This window comes from Lissotriton helveticus, chromosome 1_2, assembly GCF_964261635.1.
Source record: "Lissotriton helveticus chromosome 1_2, aLisHel1.1, whole genome shotgun sequence".
In the NCBI taxonomy this organism is placed as follows: domain Eukaryota; kingdom Metazoa; phylum Chordata; class Amphibia; order Caudata; family Salamandridae; genus Lissotriton; species Lissotriton helveticus.
Window position 1 is genome coordinate 355330972 of NC_136058.1, and position 11964 is coordinate 355342935.

The window sequence follows — 11964 nt, forward strand, 5'->3', positions numbered from 1 at the left end:
GAGAGGAATTACCACAGCTAGAATATTTGTGCACATTGATATACAGGAGCTTTTTAGGGGCACCATGGAGTGAACCGAAACACTGTTTTAAATTCCGGGGCAAAGATTAACACCAAGTGCAACCTTAGTTAGGAAGTGGATTTGGCTCCGGTGGATACTACAGGTAGTACATAAAGAGATTAAGCACCAGTGCTCTTGTGAGAGAAACTCACTCATCAACATGCCACGTACACCGTGTCTATGCACGTGAGCAGGCAATATGGCACAGCTTCAATGTAACCATTAGACAAAGTAGGCTTCTCGTGGCAAAACTACAGACATGCTGGGGAGGGCTCAGAAGTGTGCACCACCATTGCCACTAAGGAAAGGACGCAAACTGCCAAGAAAGACAAAATATGCCAAATAATTTTAGTCACACTATTTTACTTCTTTCATAGTGCTACGTTGTGACGTTATGAGGTCATTTGCATTTTGTCTTACTTGGTCAGTCCCCCCACTTCTTTTTATAGAACTTGTGCCCTGCAAGTACCTCAGCATGTGTCTGTCACATGAGATGTGTCCGCAGAGCTTGTTCTTTGGATGTTCCAGGATTACTGTCTGAACATACTGTCCGTGGTCCAAGAACATTGTCCCTTGTCATTCTGTTCTGGTCTGGCCTTAGCACCCCGACTCAACAAAGTATCTCAGCTGCAAGAGGACACATATCCATTTTAGATGTCATGGGAAGGCGGGATAAATGCCCCATACTTGGAGAGTGAACCATCCAGTGATGAGAGCAACACAGCAAATGTGATGTAAATTTCTTCATATATAGGCTGAGTAATGGGGACTGCTGACAAAAACCCATAGACCAGGGACATCCCATACAACTGCTTCCTGCAAGGGGTGGGGTGATATGCTCGTGGGTCTTCGTCCAGAGGGATTATTGATTAATCATCTTGCTTCATGTTAAATTGATATGTCAATGTGGTTACTGGTTAGGTACTCCTGCATTCTCAACATGTTGAGGCATGTATGTTGCATGTGTTTTAAACTGTAGTGAAAAATGCAGATTTGAAACTGTTTCTTGTCTTCAACTTATCTACTTGTGTACAGGCGCTTGAATACCTTTGAGTGAGTAGGAGAGCTAATAAGGCAGTATATCAATTGAGTCCTGTGCTTAGGGGTGTTTTGGGGTGCTGAGTACCTGCATGACCAAATTCAATGATCCTGCCCATAGTCCAGTATGTGTACAAAATCTCCTGAACAATTGTTAAAGTTTATCAGACAACAGCAAGGCACACAGACACAGTCATGGTTGCTCATTGTTAACTTACACTCAACTGAAGTAGTTGACGAGCTGGTGACGCTGATCACGTCTTTCTTACTCACCACTGTCCTCGTCACTGGACATGTGTGGTTTGGGAACAGGGGGTGGTGCTGTTCCACCAGATGTAAAGCAACAACACAAGTGCCAATACTGTCAAATATTAAAACCTGAATAACTCAACACAAAGAACTAAACTGAGTGCGAGAGGGGACTGATTTGTCAAGAGTAAATCTATTTTATTGATCAGACTTTTTTAGAAGCAATCTGTTGGTTAGAATTCACCAAACAATTCACAATTTATCAAAAGGACGAACATTACAAAAACACTAAGCATAAAAATGACATTACAACAATCAGTGCACAATAGTGGAAAAATTAGAAGGCCAACATGATTCAACAACAATCTCATGCGAATCTCACTCTCTCTCACCTAGCATACATACATACAGAAATATTTACAACTTTTTAACAAAATTTATACAAAATGAACTTTCATAAACACCAAGGACATATATTTAAATGATTCGTATTTCTAACTATTATGGAGCGGCTATTTCATGAATAGCATCCTTATGGTGTGCTTGAGCGGTCTACGCATTTCGAACCCCGAACAAATGTGGGGGTTCTCATCAGGACCTCATAACTGTGGGGGAAAGAAATGAGATCGGGATCACTATCATTGTAAAGGAACTGTCGAAAGGAAGCTGCCACCTTGCCAAAAAGCCTCTTACCTATGGTATATGTGTGCACCCTTTAGACTTTTGAAAAACGGAATGCCGGACGATAAAACACTGTGGGACAAATTGAAAACAAATTCAAGGTCACAGGTCTAGTGAACAAGCGCAAAACACAGTTAGCCAGCTGAATTAGAGTGTAAAAGAAGAGAACTTACATGTATTGAAGAGTAGTTTCAGAACTAAGGTGGGTTTCTGCAAGGGGAGGGAGAGGGACCCTATTAGTGTTTTGGTCATTGCAAATGCATGAAAGTTCGGCATCTTGAAAGCGGAACTTACTTGAATGAAGCGTAAGGTTCTATGACACTTCAGGTTGAGCGCAGATCAATCTGTGAAAGGCAAAGATGTGGAGTTTTAGAAAGCGGGCTGGTGTGGTTCTGGCAGTTAGAATCATGAAATCCTATTAACTGTGCTGGCCCGGCATGTGTCTGCTTGAAATAGCGCGGGTTGGTTTTCAACATACCTTGCGTTCAAATGCGTTTGTCCTCCGTTTGGGGTCTTGACTCAATTGGCTCAGCTTTGCAGAAACTCGAGTGTGGCATACGCTGACGGGACTGGAATTAGTAAGACGCTGGTCCACAAGTGGACTGTGCTCCTAAAAATCGAAAATGACTCACGCGGTGGCGATCTTGACAAAAGATTGCCAATCAATCAAGTATGTAAGTAAATAAGTCCACATGGAATGGCAAAAAGGCAATGAGGATTAGAAGGTGCGGGAAACACATGTCATCCATACTGGTGGGCAGTATATTTTAAGGGTGTTTTGCCTGGCGAAGCACAAACTCAGGATTTAATGCCCAACCAGTGATTAGGGGTTGACTTTGCTGATGAAGGTGTATATCTGCCCCAACATACACTTTATGGCAACACTCGAATGAGGATGTTATGAGTATGTTACAACACAGAAATGAAGCAAAGTTCTGACTATTAATTCAGGTTAAAATGCAGCTCTTTGATGACTATTCCTAGGCCACTGCCCTAGGATAGGATTGCGACTTATGAACTTCAAGTTACACAAGTATTCCTGTGTCAAAGACAGTAATCCACTGAGCTATACATATCAAATGCAGTTTATCTGCATTTAAAAACTACCAACAGACAAATGATTGGCAAGATCATTAATCACCAGTTATTGTGCATTTTTATTGTTGGCTTACATATGTGGCAGAGCCTTGATTATGATACAAAATGTTTGGTTTAAGTGTACAGGAAGTATGTGTCTTGCTGGGCCTTCCCTGATTATTTTAAGAAGAACAAATAACCAGACATTTTCTCACCTGCTCAGTTCCTACTCACTGACTGATCTGATGAGCAGCTGCAGTTGCCAGGAATTGAAATGGAAATATCCACACAGCAGAACGGTTAAGGTTACCAGGTGCAGAAGAAAGTATTTGTCCCCTTCACCATGCACATATTTTACATGCACGAGTAGGCGAAGGCACAGCCTATCTTTCTGAAAGGAGGTGTGTGATTGGGGGTGCCTGTGAGAGAGGGCTCAGGCCCAATTCCGACACTCCCATGACAGGAAGATAATCAACGTTCGGAGGAACAATTCACATGAAAATGGCTGTTAACTACTGGCCTTTGTGACGTCACTGCCAGGGCCATGGCTCATGTTTCGGTGGGTTAGGCTCATGTTTCGGTGGGCCTGGCCCACCCGGTCCACCCGCTAGAACCGGGCCTGCTCCAAGATCATAGAACTCCCCTTCACAGCTGCCAATTCATCCCTCCTTAGGAATTGGACATGTCTGTCCTTGTGAAGCATCAATGCTGACTGGATGTCACGCACCACCATGCTATACATGGTTTGTGACATCCCACCGGCAACGACCACAGTTTACTGGAAAGACCCAGTAGCGGAGAAACGCAGTGTAGCCATAACCTTCACTGTGGCAGACAATGCAGCAGGATGCATTCTTTAGGGCTTCACATAGGGCTACAAATGGGCACATTTCGTAGTGTGAGGCGATCCAAGCAGAAATTTGGGATGATTATTATGTCCTCCATCGTCGCCAGGTCAGGGACAGGTCGAAGACAGGGTGGTCTCCTCCTACTCATTTGTCTGGGTACACGATCATGAGCTGAGTTATATATGAGATGTGGTGAACAGCTTACCCAGAGACTCACACAACCACAACATTGAGAAAACTCATGGTCACGTGAAATGCACAAGTGACCTGCATTCAGACTTAGCTTTCCTTCACTCAGTTGCCGTCCTGATACTACAACATCTCAAAAAGTTGATGTGTATGGCATAAAGTACAGTGCTACATTAGGGATGAGCTGGCATGTGGTTAGATGGCACAGCACTTGTGTTTCCTAGTATCAGTGCTGAGTTGCATGTGGCTGCTGTCACTGCATGGTTGCAAGCGTTAGTCCCCCTATTCACAACTCCTTCCCTCATTTCAGTCCATGGTGGGCACGAGGCATGACAATGTATCTAATTGTTCTCTCATTTATGGACATGACTTGACTCAAAAGTCACACTCTCCCATACCTTCACAGTGTAGTGAGCAGTTGGTTGCTGTTCTAGTTGTTCTGATGTACCAGCCACTCCCAGAGCGCTGGCTTACCACCCACCCCACAGCCACCCAGCACAGGTGTCACTGGACTTGTGACCCTGCCAACAAATAGGGCCAGAAGCACGTGCCCTGGGCCAGTTCTACCATGCAAGTAAGGTGTCTGTGTGTGTGGTTACTTGATATGCATGGGGGCCTTGTGGCCCACAACATTACACATGGGGTGCACCAATCACTTTGGGTGAATGAGTTGTGATGTGTGATGCAATTTGCATGGCAACAATAGAAATGCAGGATGTGTTCGCATGTGCGGGAGCTGGCATCCACAGTGATGACACACATTTGCCCCAATTGAATGATGCAGAGTGGCATCCACTTTGCGAAAGAGCCATCAGCCAATGTAGGACTTCGGCGTACATATTTTGATATATTACGGTGTGCGCGCTGTGCAACTGCAGGGCTCTGCATTGGCTGCAATTGCATTCCGGGTCACCAAGGGTCACTCATGGGGATTGGGTGGGCCTCGCACTTTGCATTTAGCAGGTTGCCACATTCATTGTGGTGCTGCCATGCTTGCTGGGACTTGTATTTGCTACGGGATTGCATGTGTGGAGATGATTGGTATGTACCTCTGTTGTTGAGCGCGGCGGCGTCTTCTGCACCAGAGGTGCATCAGGTAGAGCAGCGGAAAGGCCCTGTGGCGCTGGATCCAAAGCAGTTCCAGGGGTTTGGATGTGTACTGAATCGGCTTTTCCTCTCCGTTGTTGTGTTTCCGCCATCTGCAACGTGGTCGTTTGTACGTGGCGGTGGGAAGGGCTGTCTGCAACATCGTAATCTGGTGGACGAACGGAATGTATTTCCGCACGCATGTCCTGATATAATGGCTCCGTCCGCCACCCTTGTGTACTAAAAAAATGTGCGGAGCCTGACAGACCGGAGTCAATGGAAAATGGCCTCTGTTGGACCATTGTAATTTGGTGGTCGCAATGACCACACCTGGAGCGGGAAGATGAACGTTTCCCGCCACCGCCACCAGCACGGATGGGCTTCCGTCTGGCCCCCTTGGAGTCAAAAGACACATGGGACAGCATGTGACAGCATGCAGCATAATTCTGCTATTACAGGTGAGTGGCCTTGTTGTATAAACGATGTGTAAATATTAGCCTGTGAGCCATAGAGGGGCCAAGTTTAAACAGTTCAAAATTCCAAGGTTCCATTGTGCCCCCAGAGAGTGTGCTAAAATAGTGTATTATATTGGAAATGTGACAGTGATTTTTTTCTTCACAGTTCCACTTCAAGCACACAATTATGCCAAAATCTCAGCAAAAATTATACCCGGAGCAAAAAATGTTAGCCGGGGCCTCAATGGGTCCTGGAGGGGTCAAAATCTCAATTAAAAAAAGGAACTATAGATAGACCCGCTACAAAACTAAAGGGGTTCCACAACTGGACAAAGCAGATGTGTTTTAAAAATGTAGTGCCAAAAGAGCCCTTCTTTTCAAAAATATTTTCATTGCAAGAATATTTAAATTCAAGATTTCTTTTAACCCCCCCCCTCCAACCCCCCCACCGACTCCCACACCCCTCCCATCTCCATACAGTGAAATTACATACAAAAATGGAAGGGACCGAATTCCATTCAAGATCACATTCTATGACTAGTTAAATACAGTGCTGAAATGGAAATAAATACACAGAATTTTCTAAAAAATCGTTGTACTGTTAAATGAGATAGGCCAATTATTCTATTCAGTTAATCATTTAAAGTGCATGTGCAATTCTTCCCTTCTTTTAATCTGTCTAGCCTGGCTAATACCAAGTATAGAGCTTAAAACAGGAATCTTCTGATAGCTGATTAAAACCATTATTCCATTCAACCAACCCTATAAAGTGCATATGTGATTCAACCATTCTTTTGATCTAGTCAGCTAGACAAGTGCTTCCATATTTTAAAACCTTTTCTCCGTGCCCTAGAACCTTCACAAGCATAAATAGATATTTTTAGATTTGAAGTGGACAGTAATCGTGCCAGCCACTGCTGAATAGCGGGAGGATCCGGGTACAACCAGGCCGATGAAACCTAAATATGGCCATGCATATACTTAATAACTCTCTTCCCTCGTTAGTACTACCACCCTCTTGTATGCCCTATAAGATTCATAACTACTTTCAGGCATAACTTATCTCTAAAAAATCCCCCCTGTTCGTTAATAACAATTGAAAGAGACCTGCAGGTTGCGAACATATAGACTATATCTGCCTTATACAGGGCACAACGTGGGCAACAAGTTCTTTTACCTTCTTCCCACTTTGAGATTCAATATGGTGTATAGAATAAAAAGAAACATGTATTTTAAAAGTGGACCTGCAATTTAGCTGACATCAGTTCAGTCTGAGCAGTTAAAAAAGCTTGATAAAACAGGGTAGCAGTAATATCAAGTTTGACTTGCCACCTTTCTGAAAACTTCTCCATTTCACCCTTCCTCAACCCATTTAAAAGACAATTAATAGTCCCTATACGAGGCAGGCTCCATTTCCTAATTTCTCTATCAATTAATTTTTAACTATTCTTCCTTGCCCACTCCCTTTCATCAGTAAACAACCCATTTTCTGGAGGAATTTAAAAATCTCTTTATGCGTAAGATTAAAATTGATCTTAAATTCGTCATACAGAGCAACGCCTAAATCTGAATAAAAACACCCTATTTTGTTAATCTCAGACCTCAGTCATTTAATCATACAGGAGTCAGACAATATCCCAGGAAGGTTAACGTTACCCTGAAGTGGAGTACAAATATTGATCAGGCCTAATCCCAAAAGACGAGGAATAGGCCCCCATAATTTATAGGCAGTCATGAGAGTCTTACATTTGACCCATTTGTAGTACCTCAACTCAAGCTGGCGCCATAGGCTTCCAAAGCCTCAGCCCCGATTATCAATTGAAAGGGAGAGGGGTACATCGGTGGGTCGTCACTGGGAAATTCCCTCAAAAGGATTGGAAAATGCACTAGAGCCGTGGACCAATTTTAGCTTTAAGCTAGGTAAAGCTCTTTAGGAAGTGTCAGCAGTTTAAGCGACCTTCTAGGTCTCGAATAGGCCCAAATAAATTGTGAAAAAATATTATCACATTTTTTAAACAAGTGATTAGGAAAAAGAAGGGGAATAGCTCTCATTAGATATAATAGTTTGGGAAAGTACACCATTTTTATGAGATTGAACCTACCCACCAGAGTTAAATGCAAATTGTCTAGCTTCCTCAATGGAAGTTTTTTTTTTCCGCTACCGGTGTTACATTTTTGTCAACAATAGTATCCAAATCCGGCCTAATTACAACCCCCTAATAGCTAGCACTCTCAACTACTCTGTTGTCCGTCACCAGAACATACTCATTAATAACTCTCTGTGTTTTTCCTTGGTTTAGGGAATACCCTGATAGTTCCCCAAAAGCCATTGCTTCCTCTTCTATGGTTGTTATAGCAAGCTTGTGGTTAGGAGTGGCAACTGCCACATCATCGACATAGGCCAGAATTGAGGTGAGAAAACCTTGGAAAACTATGGGAGGTATGCTTGGATTAGCTTCTAGTTTTTGTACAAAAGGAATATACATTGCAAAAAGGAGTGGTGACCTAAGGCAGCCTTGTCGGGTCCCTCTTGTGATACTCAAGGGTCTAGCTAGTTCACTATTTATACACACTATAGCTACTGGGTTTATATATAGGGCTCTGACTGCCTTAATGATATTAGATTCAGAAAAGGGGGTGGTGATGAACAGAGTGCCTGAATTAAGCAGACCACTCTTACCCAGTCCAAAGATCAGGGCTTGATCCATCACAGTTTTTTAGCTCACTGCACCATCCCAGCTCAGAACTTGGCTATATGCAAATTAGTCTGTTCCTGTCCCAGTGCATGATGGGAACAGGGCAAACGAAACTACCAAGCCAATTCTTATACTGGAAAGGAAACAAGCTACCGGGGACCAGTTTCTGGCATTTCAGCCTCGTCGGCCCGGCTTGCTTGAATCCTGATGATGCAATGAGCAAGGGACTCACATCTGAGTATACCCTTCCACGCTTATGGTGGACAAAATGATTCAGAAAAGGGGGTGGTGATGAACAGAGTGCCTGAATTAAGCAGACCACTCTTACCCAGTCCAAAGATCAGGGCTTGATCCATCACCGTTTTTTAGCTCACTGCACCATCCCAGCTCAGAACTTGGCTATATGCAAATTAGTCTGTTCCTGTCCCAGTGCATGATGGGAACAGGGCAAACAAAACTACCAAGCCAATTCTTATACTGGGAAGGAAACAAGCTACCGGGGACCGGTTTCTGGCATTTCAGCCTCGTCGGCCCGGCTTGCTTGAATCCTGATGGTGCAATGAGCAAGGGACTCACATCTGAGTATACCCTTCCACGCTTATGGTGGACAAAATGATTCAGAAAAGGGGGTGGTGATGAACAGAGTGCCTGAATTAAGCAGACCACTCTTACCCAGTCCAAAGATCAGGGCTTGATCCATCACCGTTTTTAGCTCACTGCACCATCCCAGCTCAGAACTTGGCTATATGCAAATTAGTCTGTTGCATATAGCCAGGTTCTGAGCTGGGATGGGGCAGTGAGCTAAATAACGGTGATGGATCAAGCCCTGATCTTTGGACTGGGTAAGAGTGGTCTGCTTAATTCAGACACTCTGTTCATCACCACCCCCTTTTCTGAATCGTTAATGATATTAGGACGGATCCCCTTCCACTGTATTATAGTCCACAGAAAGTGCCAGGAGACCCAATCAAATGCTTTCTCTGCGTCAAGCAGGATTACTGCCATTGGGTATTTTGACACTTGTCCTGCATCAAAAATGGAAATTATTGTTCTAATATGACCAATAGTCCCCCTCCCGGGGATAAATTCATGCTGACAGTTGACCACCATTTGACCAATCACACGGGTCAGTCGAGAAGCCAACACCTTTGAGTAAGCCTTAGCGTCACAGGTAACCTGGGTGATTGGACGGTAGGAGCCAAGCTCTTGAACTGGTTTATTCTTTTTGGGAAAAACAAAAATGTTTGCGTCCGCCCACAACTTCGATGGGGCATTCACATTAAAGGTTTGCATGAAGAGATCCATCAATAACATCTTTTATCCACTTTGAGTGGATGGTGGTAAGGCTGCTGCCACTTGACAATATTGGTTATTGACTATTTTACGTGTGTGTGCAAGTGCTACCTGTGCATGATTTTAACTTTCTTTTAACTTAATTTTAATTTTACCTGCTCTCTGTTCTTTACCCTATTCCACCGCGGCTGAGTGCCGTTTCCGGGGAGGGCTTATTAGTTACTTTCTTTTCCACTCCCATTCAGCTCTACACTTCCGGGTGTCAAAGAGGGCAGTCTAGTTTTGCCGCTCTGTCCCCTACTTAATTCCGATGTATCAGTTGACGCGCAGCGGATGGTGGGAAGGCTGCTGCTGCTTGGCAATATTGGTTATTGGCTATTTTACATGTGTGTGCAAGTGCTACCTGTGCATGATTTTAACTTAATTTGAATTGTATCTGCGCTCTGTTCTTTGCACCGTTCTACCGTGGCTGAGTGCCGTTTGCGTGTAGGGTGTATTAGGTAATTTCTTGGCCACTACTGGTCAGTTCTATACTTCCGGGTATGAAAGGGGCAGTTGAGTTTTGCCACTCTCTCCCCAACTCAATTCTGATGTGTCAGTGGACGCACAGCCTAAGGCAAACCTGTCCACACCTGTTCATGCCTGGCTGGGATCAGGGGCCACACATCCTGGCCCTTCTCAGTCAGCACCTAGATACTATTCTTCTTTGATGTTGCATAATCTTCAACCACCTTTGAGCGCGTCCTGTCAGGTTCTCTCTCCGGATCTTCCCTTCTTCAGTGCTCACGCTGCCATTTCAAGCTCATTTCTAAAACTCAGCCTCAGGCTTTGAGTGTGGCTCCTTATTCTCCTAATATTTTAGCTGCTTCTCCGCAGCATAGTACATTCCGCTGTTTCAGCTTAAATTGCCGCTCCTTATCCAAGCATCAATTCCACCTGTTTAATTTTCTTTTAGATAGGGATACTGATGTAGTCTTTTTAACTGAGACTTGGCTTAATGATGACTCCCTTCCTGATGTCATCTCGGCCCTTCCTAATAATTTTTCGTTGCTAGGAATTAATAGTTGGTGATGGTATCGCCATTATTAAAAAAAAAAATTAGAACTGTAAAATTATTGACCTCCAGATCCCTAATTGTGAAGCCCTTGCCTTTTCTTTCCCTTTTAACCACAAGTTGACTTTCTCGGGTGCTCTTATCTATTTCCCTCCTTGGCCTTCTCATAATTGGTGTTCATTAGTCTGTGATCTTCTGGCACCCCATATTCTCAAATCTGCTAATTTCTCAGTGCTCGGTTATCTCAAACTCCATTTGGAGAACCCTGAAGACAAACCTGCATCTACATTTATAGAGGACATGAACATTCCTAATCTTCCATTGTTAAATTCACTTCCTACTCACATTGCTGGTTATTTACTGGACCTTAGCTTTTCTAATCTCGCAACCTTATCTGTTGCTACATCTATCCAGCTGTGCTGGAACGATCATTTTGAGATTCCTATTTCTATCAAATCTCCGTGCATTTCTTCTACCAGGCCGACTGGCTGGCTTAAACTTAATATAATGGCTCTCAACAAAGTGCTTCTAGACAGTACTCCAACTCTTGATTCTTACCCAGATAAAAAAAAAATCTTTCCGATTTCATATACAGCTTTCCTCCTTTGTTGTTGAAATATTTACACTATGAGTCACTCTAGCGGTGAGGAGCAGGTTTCATGCTCATAACTTCACTGTGCTGCCCTACTAGCGGCAGCCGGGATAGAGGGGTGGTCCCCCCAGGGGGATTTGAGGACGAGGGGGTGGGTGGGTGGAATTGAGCCATCTAGGTGGGTTGGGCAAAAAAAGGGGAAAAAATGTTATTGCAAGAATAGGAAATGTATAAAAAGTTGTAATAAGGTTAATGAAATTGCTCTGTGGGAGAGATTGAGAAACAACAATATAAGTTATGTCTTGTCTTAAATGTTTAGTTTGGAACGTTGCCGGTCTCAATAACAAAGACAAAAGGAAACTAGTACAAGAAGAAATGAATATGTACAAACCACATATGGTATTTCTCTCAGAGACTCATATTAGATATCAAGATCATAAACTTTTATCACAAATGGGCTATGATCTTGTTGTTTGCTCCACTTTAGGGGCATCAATTCGAGGTGTTGCTATCCTAAAACAAAAATGGCTAAGAGTAAATGTTATTAAGACCGCTGCCGATGCTAAAGGCAGGTGGGCAATAGTTCAATTGCAATTCAATCAAAAGTGCTACGTATTTTGCATCGTTTACGGGCCAAACTTAGATA